The sequence below is a fragment of the Mesocricetus auratus genome, unplaced genomic scaffold, assembly GCF_017639785.1.
Source record: "Mesocricetus auratus isolate SY011 unplaced genomic scaffold, BCM_Maur_2.0 Super-Scaffold_100001, whole genome shotgun sequence".
NCBI classification, from domain to species: domain Eukaryota; kingdom Metazoa; phylum Chordata; class Mammalia; order Rodentia; family Cricetidae; genus Mesocricetus; species Mesocricetus auratus.
In genome coordinates, this window is record NW_024429187.1 from 15640248 (window position 1) to 15650680 (window position 10433).

At 43.4% G+C, this 10433-nt stretch overlaps 1 long non-coding RNA gene across 1 annotated transcript in view; it reads left to right on the plus strand.

Annotated features, from left to right (window-relative positions):
• Positions 1 to 9748, plus strand: part of LOC121139708 — a 118524-nt gene extending 108776 nt beyond the window's left edge. Inside the window, exons 2-3 of the long non-coding RNA XR_005876625.1 lie at positions 9496 to 9531; positions 9605 to 9748. This is a non-coding gene — a long non-coding RNA (uncharacterized LOC121139708). The remainder of the gene's footprint in view (positions 1 to 9495; positions 9532 to 9604) is intronic.
• The last annotated feature ends 685 nt before the right edge of the window (positions 9749 to 10433 follow it).

The following is a 10433-nucleotide window of genomic DNA, read 5'->3' on the forward strand; positions in this document are numbered from 1 at the left end:
CTCCTACTATCAACTTAACAACACACCTGAAAGCTCTGGAACAAAAAGAAATAAGCACACCCAAGAGGAGTAGATAGTAGGTAGTAATCAAATTGACGACTGAAATCAATAAAATAGAAACAAAGTAATACGAAGAATCATTGAAACACAGTTCTTTGACAAAATCAACAGATAGACAAACCCTAAAGGGTAGAGAGAGAAACTATCCAAATGAACACAATCAGAAATGAAAAGTGGGACTATAGAACTACAGTTTAAAAAAAACCCTCATGGTATAGCACAAAAACAGACATCTTGTTCACCGGAATCAAACTGAAGACCCAGACATAAACGCACACAACTATGGATGACTTATTCTTGATAAAGAAGCACAGTGGGGAAAAAAAAGAAAGCATCTTTGACAAACGGTCTTGGTCTAGCTGGATGTCTGCATGCAGAATAATTCAAACGGGTCCATATTTATCACCCTGCACAAAAGCTCAAGTCCAAACAGAAGACCAGAGACCTTAAAATAAAACCAGATACTCTGAACCCGACAGAAGAGAAAGTGGAGAATAGCCTTGAATGCATTGGCACAGGAGATAACTTACTGACCAGAACGTTCATAGGGAAGGCACTAAGGACAACAATTAATAAATGTGACCTCATGCAACTGGAAAGCTTCTGTAAAGCAAAGGATACTGTTATTTGGGCAACATGATAAACTACTGAGAGGGAAAAGATATTCACCAATTCCACATCTGACATAAGGATAATATCCAAAATATACAAAGAGCACAAGAAACTAGACATCAACGAACCAAATGATATAATTAAGAAATGGGGTACAAATCTAAACAGGGGATTCTCAAGAGAGGAATCTTAAACGACCAAGAAACAATTTTTAAAAATGTTCCATATCCTTAGCTGTCAGAGAAACACAATTCAAAACGACTCTGAGACTCCATCTTACACCTGTCAGAATGGCTAAAATCAACAACACAAGTGACAGCTCATGCTGGTGAGGATGTGGAGCAAGGGGAACACTCTTCCACTGCTGGTGGGAGTGCAAACTTGTACAGCCACCACACAAATAAACACGGCAATTTCATCAGAAAATTGGGAATCAATCTTCCCCAAGATCCAGCTATACAACGCTTGAACATATACCCAAAGGACGTTCTGCCCTACCACAGGGACATTTGCTCAAGTATGTTCGTAGCTGCTGTATTCATAACAGCCAGAAGCTGGAAACAACCCAGATGTCCCTCCACTGAGGAATGGATAAAGAAAATGTAGTACATTTACACAATGGAATACTACTCATCTGTTAAAAACAGTGTCACAGTGAGATTCAGAGGCAAATGGATGGAACCAGAAAAAAGTCATCCTGAGTGAGGTAGCCCAGACCCAGAAAGTCAAACAGTGGCTATTAGATATTAAGTCAATGATAATTGTGTTACAACTTGCAGACCCAGAGAGGTCAGGTGACAAGGAAAGTTCTGGTGGTCGTGGGGAAGGGGAGATAAAACAGATGGAGCCGAGTTTGTGGGTGGACTGGGGGTGTCTGGGGATGGGAACAGGAGGATCAGGTAGGGGAGGGAGGGAAGGAGGGTGAGAGTCCAGGGAGAGATGACTGGAATTGGAGAGCATGGGGCGGGGACAATGTGTAAGCCTAGGGTAGTAGAAATTCCCTGACCTATGAGGAGAACCCTGGCAAGGACCCCTTGTAATGGAGGATACAGAGCTTGAACTGACCATCTTCTGTAACCAGACAAGTCTCCCAGTGTGGGACTGTGGCACCTGGACTTGGGGCACAAATTTCCACTTAACAAAAGCTTAAAAAGGGGATTTTACTAACAGAAGGACAGAGAGAAGCATGGCTTCTTGGTAGCAGCATTTTCTCAGGTGGGCTGTTTTGCTACAGACAAGCAGATACTTGCACGGCCAGTGCTGGCGGTAAACTTATGCCCGCCACCTTGGGAAGACAGCAGTTGAGACAGCCACAGCTTTGATTTTAGCAGATAACAGACACGTGGCCAGAAAAACATAATGATTGTCAGTAAAGTCAGATTCAGATAAAGTAAAACCTCTAATAGGTTTATAGTGTGTTAAAAAAATACACGTAAGCTTGGAAGAGAAAAAGAAATGGGATAATGGCTGGGTGTGGTGGCACAAGCCTTTAATCCCAGCACTCCAGAGGCAGAGGAGGGTGGATTTCCACAGAGAAACCCTGTGTCAGAAAAAAATAAATAAGTAAAAGTAAAAAAAATAGAGCAATAATAATAAATAGATAAATAAAAAGCCACATAAAGATGGTAAATACACAGAGAGTCTGGATGATGTATGCTATTGTGTTGTCTTTCAGTTATTCAATTGCTAAGGAAGGGAACAACAACTTCTAAACTACACTTGATTATAAGTGCTGCTGAATTAATCCAACTTATAATATTTGGAAAAGAGTTTTTACTTGCATTTCCACAGAAAATGAAAAGCCGTGGATTCCTTCCAGACTTCTATGCTTGATGAAGCAAGACCTCCTGAATCAATGGCCCAGGTTATCCAACATCTAAGACAGCTGAGATGATGCAGTCATACAGACTACAAAAACGTGATCCCCATGGTATGGACAGTGTCCCCAACCAGCAGGAAGCAGTTTGGAATGAACAATGCCCAAATTCCCAAATATTGTTTATAAATTTTTGTTTTCATTTAAATGGGGTTAGTTATAAATGAATAATGATCACAACTAATCTCCTTTAAAGGTAAAAGGGAGATTATGGTATAGAAATGAATACTTTGTATTGGAATAGATTTTCATTTATTGATACAAATTTAAGGACAGTTTTGGGATATGTATATTTCTCCTATTGTTTAGCTGTTGTGTCTGTATAGCTCATTTAAAATGTAATGTATAATTAAATACAGATTATAAATCAGATTATAAATAGTTACCTATAATAGTCAAAACTTATAGTTAGGTTTTCTAGACATACAGAGATGTATTTGAGATGGATAGATATTCTTTAAACATTTCAAAGACATATAGAATATATGACATTTAATGGTTTAGGGTTTTCATGATAGTGAAACACAACTACTCCTGGCATACCAATTACGTCTGAGAGGAAGATGGACATCAAAGAAACTCGTTATGTAGTTTGCTTTCAACATGACAAGATTAGCCATATGGGCAAGAAACAGCTCTTGCCTGAACTGTTTGACTGTTGCTGTATAAACTGGACATGCAGGACCCACAGGAAAGTGACTGCTAAACTTACAAAACAAGATGGGCAGTCCTACAAGGTTTGTGCTTCATTGAAGAGTCTGCCAGACATTCTTCAGGACACAGAAAAATGACTGACAAACTGCCAATGCAGACAGACATTTTAAAATTCCCTGCTTTGCTGAGAAGTCTGCCAGACAAACTGTGTCCTATGGGCTGAAGATGGATGCCCCAACGTTACAGAGGAACTTCCAGTGACTGTCCAGGTAGCCAGATGTCTCTATCAATTCTAGTGTTTATATATTATCCTCTGTGGTCTTTGATGGAGTTGAAGACAGATAGTTAGAATTATAGTTTTCCTTAGTTATGATAAAAGATATGTTACATATAAGACTATAGACTCACAAAGATAGGATAGAGGATATTTTCTTTAAATCTTGCTAAATGTTATTGAACTAAATATTGTATTTATAGTTCTTGCTTAATAACTGCCTTGTTATATATTTTACTATGTTAAAGTTAAAACCTTTCTTTTTATTTAGGCAGAATAGAGGAGATGGGGGAAGTCCTTCTGTGCATATGTTGTCCTATTGGTTGATAAGTAAAGAACTGTTGGCCAATGAGGAAACAAGATAGGTGGAACTAGGAGTTGATGAGGATTCTGGGAAATGTAGTCAAGGGTGGAGAGTCACCATGTGATCCTGGGAAGAGAGGACACATGAGGCTATGTCCTTTGTAAGATAAGACCTTATAAAAATATGTATTAGTAATTATGGGCTAATAATTAAGTCAGAGGTAGCCGATTAAAACACCACAGCAAATGGCCAACAGCTTCATAATTAATATAGCATCCTGCGTGTTCATTTGGGACTGATGCAGCTCTGGGACCAGGCTGGCGGGAAGAATACATGTTGCAGGATTGGGACACCAACCCAACCATAAAACCTGTCCTGCCTGTAGAATGTTCAGGGGCAATGCTGGCTCAGAACTTGTGGCAGTGGCCAACCAGTGACTGATCTAATTTGAAATCCATGCCACAAGAGGAAGCCCATGTCCAATCCTGCCTGGATGGCCAGGGAACAGGAGACTGGATAGCCCAGAGACCTAGGGTAGAACCAAACATGACTAGCAAACACAAAACAAATAAAAAACAACCAATAAAATGATTCCTAATGATGTTCTGCTGTAATCTTGGGTTGCTGTCCAGACCCGTTGTCATCAGACGGGCTGCCTCTGGCAGCTGATGGCATTAGGGGTAGAGAAAGCCCAGATTGGAGGTCTTCATCGTGTTCTTTGCCTCAGCTTGGGGAACCCTGTGGAAGAGCGGGAGGAGGAGACAGAGGAGTGGAGGATACTAGGGTAGCAAGGCCTATGGAATCAACTAAGCAGAGGTCACGGGGCTCACAGAGCCTGAAGCAGAGCGGCCAATCGAGGGGCCTGCGTGGGTCTGTGCTAGGTCCTCCGCATTTATGGTACAGTTGTTTGGCTTGGTGTTTTGGAGGGACTCCCAACAGTGGGGATGCCTGACTCTTTGCCTGATTCTGGGACTCTTTTCCTATGAATGGGTTGCCTGGTTCAGCCCTGATTGGAGGGTTTGTGCCTGGTCTTATTGTATCTCGTTGTGCAATGTTCCACTAATTCCCCCCGGGAGGCCTGCTCTTTTTGGGGGGAGATTGGAATGGCCGTGGGGAGTGGATGTGGGTGAGAGAGGAGGTGGGGGGAGGGGACTGGAAATAGTGGAAGGAGGGGAAGTAGCAGTCAGGATGTATTGTATGAGAGAATAAACAAAAATTTTAAAAAATTGAGCGGGATTTTCCTTACAAGAATTGGCAAATGAAGCAGGGGTTAGGGGGTGGTTGGTGGCTCATGTCTTTAATCCCAACACTCAGGAGGCAGAGGCAGGTAGAGCTCTGTGAGTTTGAAGCTAGCCGGGTCTGTGGAGTGAGCTGCAGGGTAGCCAAGGCTACAAAGAGAAATCCTGTTTCCCAAAACTAAAAAAAAAAAGGAAAAGAAAAAGAAAAAGTTGACAAACGGCGAATCTGCTCTCTCTCTCTCTCTCTCTCTCTCTCTCTCTGTCTCTCTCAAATTTGCTTCTCATGAGCCTTGTGTCAATGGATGACATCATCTTCCTCCCACTTCAGCTCAAAACCTCAGACTATGTTTTGACTCCTTAGATCTCTACCCCACCCACAACTACTTAGCTCCACTCAGACAAAATTCTGCTTTTAAGGCAATCTTCCTTCCGTTCCTTTCAGCCTTAAAGTCTTCAGGGATTTTTTTCAAAGAATCCTTCCATCGATCCCCTTTCCATCGATTCCCTTTCAAATGATGACTTTTAATTAATCCCTCTTTCGGATGACACTGCTTTTTAACCAAACTCCCTGCTGTTGGGGGTGTGTGTGTGGTTCCTTTTCTGCCTGTCCTTTGAAAGTTTGTTTTTCTTTTATTAACTTTTTGGTTGATGTGCAAGATAATATCTGTGTGTATGTTTCTGTGTCTGTGTGTCTCTGTGTGTGTGTGTCTGTGTGTGTCTATGTTTCTGTGTGTGTGTGTGTTTGTTTGTGTGTGTGTTTCTGTGTCTGTGTGTCTCTGTGTGTGTGTGTCTGTGTGTGTCTATGTTTCTGTGTGTGTGTGTCTGTGTGTGTCTATGTTTCTGTGTGTGTGTGTTTCTGTGTCTGTGTGTGGTGTCTGATGTGTGTGTGTATGTGTCTGATGGGTGTGTGTGTGTTTGTGTGTGTGTGTCTGTGTCTGTGTGTGGTGTCTGATGTGTGTGTGTGTGTGTCTATTGAACACATCCTGTACCCTCCCCTGTCCTCTTTGCTCTGATCTTGCTCATGTCCTTATTCCCTGCATTTACTTTCATGTCGTATATAATTACATCACCCTCTCTCATTCTCCAAGCCCCTTTTAGACTTCTTTCTGCCTCTCATATCGTAGCCTCTTTATCCTTTAATTTCACAAATATGTATATATTAATTTAAAGATAAACTTCATGCAATAAAAAACATCCAGTGTTTGTCTGAGTCTGCCTGTGTGCTTTTTCTTTTCCTTTTTTTGTCAGTTTGACTCAAGTTGAGATCACCTAGGACCTAGGACAGTGAACCTCAACTGAGAAAATGCTTCCAAACGATTGTCCTGCAGGAACATCCTCGAGGCATTTTCTTGATCATCTATTGATATGGGAGGGGCCTGGCTCACTGTGGATGGTGCCATCCTGAGCAGGTAGTGCTGGGTGGTATTAGAAAGAAGGCTGAAACAGCCCAGGGAGCGAGCCAGCCAGCAGCGCTCCTCCACAGCCTCTGAATCAGCTCCTGCCCCCAGGTTCCCGCCCTGACTTTTTCTGATAACAGACCTGAGAGTCTCGAGTAAAACAAACCCTTTCCACCCCAAGATGCTTTTGGCCCAGATGTTTGTCACAGCAACAGGAAGCACACCAGAACACTGACGCGGAATGTCCCTGGGTACCCTGCCAATGTGTGTTGCTTTCATTGGTTGACGAATACACCTGTTTTGGCCTATGGCGGGACAGAGTGTGGCTAGTCAGGAAATCCAAACAGAGGCAGGGAGAGAAAGAAGGCAGAGTCAGGGAGATGCCATGTAGCTGCCCAAGGAGTAAGATGCCAGGACATTACCAGTAAGGCACAGCCGTGTGGTAATGCACAGACTAATAAAAATGGGTTAATTTAATTGCAAGAGCTAGTCAGTAATATGCCTGAGTCACTGGCCTAGCAATTATAATTAATATTAAGCCTCTGAGTGTTTATTCAGGAACTGGAGGGTGGGAGAGAAACCTTTATGTACAGGACAGTCTGCCTAACTACTGTTTTATCGCTGTGGTAAGACACCACGATCAGATCAAAGTGACCTAAAGAAGAGAGGGTTGGTTATGGACTTACATTTCAGAGGGCGAGAGTCCACGGCCATCATGGTGCTAACATGGCAGCAGGCAGGCATGGCACTGGGGCAGTAGCTGAGAATTTATTTCTCCATCCACAAGCATAAGACGGGGAAAGAGGATTACCTGGGAACGGCATGGGCTTCTGAGTTCTTACAGCCCTCTCCTAGTGAGACACCTCTTCCAGCAAGGCCACACCTCCCGATCCTTCCCAAACAGTTCCACCAACTGGCCACCAAGCACCCATATGTATGAGCCGTGCAGGCCATTCTCATTCAAACCACAATGCCGCCTTTGGGCTCTTCATTACCCAGTCCATCCACACAGCGCTGGACAGACCCGGTTTATCTTTCTGTGTGAAGAGTTGTGGTACAGACCCTCCATTCCTACATGACCTTTTGCTGTTGGCTCAGTGTCCACAGATTGCGTCTCTGACATCATTTCCCACAACTCTTGTGTTGCCTGAGCCCTTGGATCTATTGATACTGCATACCCTGATGTTTCCTTTGTCTGTGGGGCAGGGAGGGGCTTTCCTTACTCGCAGTAGGTCCCTGTGGTGATGGGGATCTGCCCTGCCCGCAAGATCCGCTCAGATTTGCGCCTTTGCCCCAGCGTCCCCGTCTCTCTAGCTTCTGAGTCTTCCCGGCACTTTTTATGTCTGTCCCTTTTTCAGATAGTTCAGATACCCATTTCACTTCCCATTCTCACTGTAGCTCCGCTACGGACTTCAGGCTTTTGATGAGGAGCAGCAGATCTTTGAACTTTCCGTTACCATTGCCAGATGTCATCTTATGCATATAATCAGGAACACCCAAGTATTCAGGTGTGGGGCGTGTGTAAGGAGGGCAGTTCAGGGGCTGGGGAGATGGCTCGGTTAGGTTAGGAGCACTTGCTATGTAAGAATGGGGACTTGGGTTCAAAACCCCAGCACTCACATAAAAAGCCAGCCATGGCTGTGTGCATCTGTAACCCTAATGCTGTAGAAGGCAGAGAATACAGTGGTCTGCTGGCTGCTACACTAGCTCCAGGTTCTTTAAGATATCTCAGTGGACTAAGTTGAAGACTGATATAGAGCAGGCACCCAGAGTTCCCCTCTAGCCTCTATGTACACACCTGTATACATACACACACACACACACACACACACACACACACACACACACACACGGGGTGGGGGAGAGGACAGTGTTGGTCAAGGAGAGAAATTTACCCACCTTTGGACAATTTTCTATACTTGTAAGACTAAAAGGTTAAATCTGTCCAGTAATCCCAAAACGATTGTCATAAACTTGAAGGAAGATTTGTAACACGGACTTGTCTAAATATTTCATCATGCAATAAATATCTTCTGAGGCAATTGGTTCATTTCTCACCCCTAAGAGTCCATTGTGGGGAAACACAGATAACAGTGAATCCAGGAACTTCCCTAGGCTATCATCTTGTGTGCCTGCTGGTTTTTACATTTGAATTTTAATTGACCTGTAACATTCCATACTTATTTACAGGCTACAGTATTATAAGTGATAGTAACATGTAACCATTAGGCTGGGTCTCTTACCTTGGTCTTTCCATCGGTATAACTACCATTAGAGGCACTAATGCACAGTGCCCTCTGCCGAACCCCAGAAGAATCCAGAGGGGAAACTCAAGAGTTGAGCGGACTATGCCTTCTCTATGCCCAGGTTGGCAGCTGGTGCCAAACAATGATGTCACATCTGGTGATGTGATCACTTCTCTCAATTGTGTGCTCTCCGGGGTCCGCCAATTCTTTCCACACAGGTCATCAGGCGGCCATCAGTTGGTAAAATTTTCCTCTTTATTTGGCCAAAACTGGATCTAGAATTGTAATGAGTCATACTAAGCCAGGGCTTAAAAAATGACTTTACACTTATGTTTCACCTGCAAACATTCCCACGGTCTCATGTGGAAACCATGATAAGAGCAATCTTCCCAGCGTGCAGAGAAGGTGACTAAATCCTTTAAACAAGCAAGCACTACTTCACATACAAAAGTCTGGAGAGAGTTCTCAGTGCTAAAGCGAAGGCCAAAGACCAAACAGGAATCCAACAGCATGAGAATCTTGGCTGGGACTGACCGTACATCTGCTCATGCTGCCATGTTGCCAGTTCATCTGCAGATTCATAGTCACATGACTAGGGGCCAACCCCAGCTGCGTCAACACTGAGCAGCTTCAAAACAGATAGGAATGCACTCACACCTCACACCTCACAGCTCAGGGTGGGTGCCAGTAACCCGGCCTCCGACGTAATCAGCATTGTCCTGGTCCTCAGTGATTTTCAGACAAGTGACAGTTTTCTTTCTGAACCAAGTGCCTATTAATGAAATTCAAATCTGAAAAAATATAACCATAATATCAATATTTTTACTTTTCCAGTGCAAGCAACTGATTCGTCTAGAACTTTCTCAAAAGGTAATGAATTTTTCTTGATATTTTTCATTATGTGATTGAGAATTTAGGTCATAGCAAACTTGGATGGTTTCAGGGGCCAGGCTTCGCAGCTCCGGAGGCACTTTACTTATGGATTCGTCAGGCTGGGCTCTACTCCTGGTTATCGCACTTTCAAAGACGGAAAGACTTCTGTGGGTGGCTTTTGACTACCTGCTGCTGCTTTGTTGCTTCAGTGAAGGCAAGTAAATTTCTGATTCTGAGACATTTAACCAAGTAGTAAAATCCTAAGTTCCTAGTGATATACATCAAGAAATTTAAATATTATCATATTGTGCTATTTTTAATGCAATCGGCCCCCCATAAGTTCATAGGGAGTGGCACTATTAGGAGATGTGGCCTTGTTGGAGAGGAAGTGTGTCACTGTGGAGGTGGGCTTTGAGGTCTCATACATGCTCAAGCTATGCCCAGTATCTCAGACCACTTCCTGCTGCCTGCAAGTTAAGATGCAGGACTCTCAGCTACTTCTCCAGAATCATGCCGGCCTGCACGCCACCATGCTGATAATGGATTAAGCCCCTGAAAATGTAATCTACCCCAATTAAATGTTTTTCCTTTATGAGAGTTGCTGTGGTCCTGGTGTCCCTTCCAGCAACAGAAACCCCAACTAAGACAGACATGTAATACATATTACGACTCAATCTTTGTATCATTGCATATGACGAAACTCAAAAGTCAAAGCAGTGCAGAACAAAAACTAAATGACAAAAGGAAAACACATGTCAATCAGATGCGCTTGTTGTAGGCGGAAGTTTCCTGTCTTGGAGCCGCTAGGTCCCAAATACCCGGGGGCTGCTTCCCAAATTACCACACAAAGACTTAGTATTACTTATGAATGCTGGGCCACAGCTTAGGCTTATTACTAA